This window comes from Lottia gigantea, assembly GCF_000327385.1.
Source record: "Lottia gigantea unplaced genomic scaffold LOTGIsca_9, whole genome shotgun sequence".
NCBI classification, from domain to species: Eukaryota; Metazoa; Mollusca; class Gastropoda; family Lottiidae; genus Lottia; species Lottia gigantea.
This window is the reverse complement of record NW_008710950.1, coordinates 4,476,704-4,482,629: the sequence shown is the minus strand read 5'-3', so window position 1 is coordinate 4,482,629 and position 5,926 is coordinate 4,476,704.

Sequence of the window (5,926 nt, the reverse complement as noted above, 5' to 3'; positions counted from 1 at the left end):
TAACATCCTTCTTTAAAACTTGTTTCTCTTAAATCAATACAATTTCAACATAAAAGCTTTAAAAAACTTTTTACTAAATTGAGAATTGGGATGAAAACTAATCTCTGAGTTATTTTTTTTAGAATTTATTTTCAACATCAAACAGTTATCATTCTCAACCAGATTTTCTATTCAAATATCATTCAAATAAATATGCTTTCACTTGACTTGATAAAAACACTGGTTTAAGAAGACTTTTCAAGCCTTAATCAATCAAGCTGCAGTATGAAGTGTTAAAAGCATTGATAATATTTAGTGTTTTTATCTGCAGCAATTTCAAACTGTCCACAAAACCATGATCTTCTTTGAAGTTTTTTCTATATTTAATTTGAAACATTACACTTTATCTAACCAATAATTCACATTTATTCTTAATTTGGAAATAATAATTACAATATGTTGAAACAGCAGGGGTTAAGACAAAACGACCAAGTCTATAGAAAGCATGGTGGGATTAATTTCAAATTGAGATACTATGACCAAGTCTATTGCGTTCTATTATATTCTAGTAATTATATACTGAGAAACATATCTTGAAATAGGATGAATCTGATCACATAAGAGTGTAAAATGAAACGTATCTATTTACTAGATCTAATAAAGTTGTGTGGTCATGTAACTCATAGAGGAAGTCTTAAAGAAACTCATTTCATTGTGTTTATTTAAGTTCTAAAGAGATAAAATTTCAAGAAATTTAAATCTTTGTCAATTTTGGTAGGGGTATATTTACAAGTTATAAAGTAATTCTAGAGGTAATAATCCAGAGTAAACAGCTAGATTTAACTAGAGTGTGTCTTCAATATTTCTAGTTCACTCAGTCACCAACTTCTTCTCACAGTTAAATTTACAATCAAATCTTAATTGTTGCATTATGTCAGACCAAAAAATGAGAGTAAACCCTCACATGGTACGACAATACAGTTGAGTGGTACGCTTTTCCCAACTCCATAAACCTCTGTAAATTACAATTCAAAAAGGGATAAGAGCATAAAATGTCTAGTTTCATGTCTGGCCATCACCATTCATATATTGCATTCATATATCATCTTTTCAACATTCGTCGTCCCTGCCTACTGGTGTGCAATCTAACAATCTAGTTTGATACTTGGACGAAGGTTAGAAGAAAGTCAATGTACCCTTAATGAAAAAGTTAAAATAATAAAAATTGTGATCATATTTTTTTCTACCACTGTAAAGCAATCAAAAACAACTGTTTAAAAATGTTATTTGATGTTGGTCAAAAAAACTAAAATATAAAAGATGAAGATAATGAATCATATCTTAAAGTAGGTCATACTTTTTAGTTATCTACAAGGCTCTATCTTATTTCACATGTTGAAAAAATGAAGAAAATATGTTTACTTTGATATTTTGAGGAAAATAATACGCAATGACATTTCAAATCTGGTCAATTGTATGTCATGACTCATCTTTGGCTTATAGTGTAACTTTTTTTTCTGAAATAAAATTCACATAAATACGCCAGAAATGATCAAAGAAATAGCTATTTTTTATCAAATATGTAAATTTTATTCTGATATAAAATATGTTACCACAGAATTTAGTTCAAATTAGTCCAATTTATTATAATATTTAGCCTGAACATCCAAACAGATGCCCTAATGAAAAAGTTGATGTACTTTCAAATATATAGCATATATAGCATGCAGCATACAATGCAAAATTTTCCATTTAAGCTTTTCATATTCGGTGGATATGAACAAGGCTGAAAGGAGAATTTTGTTCAAAGCCTCTGCTTTCCGAGCACTTTTACTTCTGCCAGTAGAAAAATAAAGAGTTCAGTCAATCAAGAAATACACATAGCCATTAGTAAAATTTTCATTTATTAATTAAGTATATGCTTAAAATATCTGCCACAACCCACAATAATATTTATAAATATGAGAATTCCCATCAATGAGTACAATAGACCAGCTGTTGGTAAAACGTCAATAATCCACAGTTCTGGTCAAATATAAGATAAAATTTCTGTTGAATATGATGCAATTTTAGTTCACATGTGAACATTCTAGTTGACAACAAAGACTTCAATTATTATTTACATTGTGTTCATTTAAATAAATTGTATTAACAATCTGAAAATATTATCTTTTTTAATATAAAATAAAAACATTTGAAATGACTGTCAAATATTGACTTTTATATTTTCAATTAATCATGATCTTAACTTTATTTGTATTCCTAATCTACAGATATATTTTATTCAGTGCTCTATCCAAAATACCTTACATTCCAAAATTACATTATTTGGTGTTAAAGACTTGAATTTTAAGAATGTTTAATGGATGACATGCTCAAACTTAAATTTAAGTAGAAAAGACACTTGAGAAAGGTAGAGTTGAAATTTAATTCTTTAAACAACAATATGTAGATGTCAAAATATACCAGGTTGGCTTAATATAGTTTATCTTTAGATCTGACTCAGTAATATCAAATGAAATAACAAAATGTTTTTAAAAAATTAAAGTACACAAAATAGAGATTCCAATATAAACTTTTTTTTGTGCAAAAAATTAGAACTTTCATTTGATTAAAAAAAAACTCTCTGAAGATGAAATCAATAGGTCATCTAAAATAATATTGAGATTATGGTAAAGACCATGAAACCATTGTTCCCACAGTAAAGTTTGATTTTCTGACCAGATTTTGTGCATGTTAATGTGTTTTGAATCTAAATAAATTGAGATGATCATATATCATAATAGTGTATATAAAATATTCAGGTTAATATAAGGTATGGTAGAATAATATATTATCAGCCTCATTATCAGTAAAATAGAACCATATCTATTCTCAAATAAACATAACCTATATCTTTTCTTCTTTATAAAAATAAATAAATGTCACCATTATATCTGGAATTTTATAAATTATTCAAAAAACCCTATAAAACAAGATGCCATATTTTATCTTTTTCTCTTCAAATCAGATAGACAAGAATCCTGGAATTTTGAAATCAGAAAGAGCCAAAAATCCTATAAAGCCACAATAACAAAATCAGGACTTTGGAGTCCTGAGTGAAGATTTTTTTTTCTTATGAAACATTTCAATGCTCGACAGTATGTTTTGAATGTTCCACTTTCATCATTATTAATGATACCCACAAAGAACATAATTAGCTATGCAACAGATTGTCATCATGAATTCATGAATCGCCAACATGGTCTTGTTCAAGAGAAACCCACAGCAGACTGACATGATCATTTTCTATTTCATCTCTTGTTTCATTTCAGTTCCATTGAAAAGTATTTGACCTTGACAACATGTTTATAATTGACAACACGATTACAAATAGAATTTACTTTCATAGGAAATGTTCAATCAAAATTGAGAAAAAAATGGAGCCTTAACCTATTAATGTCAGGTTAAATATTTGATAGCTATTTACGTCCACTTCAGTAAATAAGTATATAAACCATGGCTTATATTTAATATTTCTGGAGGGTAGTTTAAGGCTAGGATTAATGATTGAGATTACTGCTGTCGGACATAACACATTAAACACATTGTGTCCTTAACCATATCCCACTATAGTTAATCCCTCATCTATATTATAATATATAGTTCAGGTCTGTTTGAAAGATAATTTTATTATAACTACTGATATCAGGATAGCCAGTTAATCTTTTAATATGGTCATTCATATCAACTCTCATCTGGTAGTAAACCTTACTTGTTTATTTACCAGTCATATCCTGTTGGTGTTTTAACACATCCTACTGCCTTTATGAAAGATTAGTATAAGATAAATCTAATCTGATCAAAATGCAAATCTGGATGTTTTTCTTGTGGGTCACTCCACTTTCAATCCATGATCTCAAGAAATTATTGCGATTATAATTCTCTCTGTCAAAACCAATCAAATTATATAGATTAGATTCAATAAAAGATTTACTTAAAATTTGCAAAGAATTGGGGTATTCAGTGTTTTGGATTTAATAGCATGAATTATGACCAATTTCAACACTAATGGGTCAAAATAACAAAAAATCTTCAAAAAAAAAAATAAAATTTGTCACATCATGGATAGCATTGTTTATTGTTATCTCAATTAATTGTATCTAATAGTAGATTGAAAATGGAGCTAGCAGTGTTTTTGATGTTGATGCCATTCATTAAGGTTTCAGCCAACCTGGAATCTTGTCTAAAGAATTGATGGAATTAGAGACAAGAAGCTGGTAAATATTTTTTGCGTACAATATATGTGGGAGTTTACATAACACAATTTTCCTTTTTTCTTGTAATTGATTGTAACTAACTATAATGACAGTGTTATTAAATAACCAAAATAGAAAGATAGGATCAGAGTGAAAATGTCAAAGTTTCAATTATATTAGAGAGAGTATTATATGGTTTTATAAATCATATTCCACACTAAACACTATGTTATTCTATTAATATTGGATATTGTCTAACAATGGAGGTTCAGTAATTCTCTAGCCAATAACCATTAACATCATCAAAGTGTAGAAACATGTTCCAATATATCACTGTATCAATGCTAGGATTTCCGACATGGACACTTTTCAAAGAAATGAATTGATCAGTCCATTTGCTCACTGCCATTTAATAAGTAGAGGTCTTTTATAAGTCCAAATGTACACCTAACAAATCCATACCATTTGAACTATAGACTATAACTGGGTACTTGAATGTATTCAATTATGGTATCAAGACCTCAATAAATTACAATTGACCAGCAAATGTTAACATTAAACTATAGATTGTACATATTAACAAATTGAAAGCATTCAAATGTATTAATAAATTGGTGAATAAGAACTGAATTTTATCTTTTAACTTTTTAATCAATAGAATCTGGTGTACCATTCCATCCCTTATTTATTATATCTAGGGGATTCCTTCCAAACATTACTATCTCTAACTTTGGATAATTCTTTGTGCTATCATGCTAATAAAACAAATTGATGGTGTTTATTGTGCTCAGGGGACTCCTTCAAAACACTGTCATACCATCTCCTTACATTATTTCATGATTACAGACCTACAAAACATATTATATATACATCACTGGCACCTTGTCTTGCAGTAGTTTTGTGCTTGAAAAGTTAAGATTAAGAATGGTCTTCTAATTTAAGAAATACTGTTCAATCTGATTTACTATGGAAAGCTGCATAGTGTTTTTAATCAGATCTATAGGCTTGATATGAACTTAACAATTGAAAATAGAGGACTACCTAAAATGTTCATATTAAACATACAACAATGCCTTACTAAAGTGGATGCTTATATCTTTAACCAAAGCAGTAGCAGGTAACTATATGAAGATGAAATATAAGATGCTAAGAGAATCTCCCCGTTGTAATATTAATGATACAGGTTCATTGTAATCCGACTTATTACCTGGCTATAATATTAACCTAGGATTAGTTTCCAGCTGATCAATAGAAATAGAAGATCATTAATTTAATCAACAGCTTTAATACTGGTCATTAACATCAAATATTTAATGTGATCAAGATTGGGTCAAATCTTAAGTCAAGGAGAAAGGTCTTAACATTACAATCTGGTTGTGTTTAGAGAATCCAGTCTTCAACAATTTGATACTTAACTGGTAACTAACCATTTCATTAATTTCTATATTTATTCAAAAATTTTATTATTATTCATTATTCAAAATTACAAATTAGCATATTTGATCAGTAGGCCTATTGGAAATTATTCTCAAATTAGCACAGATTTTTAGAACATTTTTTTTATTTCATGCATTTGAATATTAGGTATCAGATCTATCTACTTGAAACTTTCTTGAGCCACTATTTCTTATATTAGAAATCCGAAAGAAATCAGGAAAAATGGAGACTTTACCTTACCTTAAAGAACTGTCACTTCCTAGCCTCTTCAC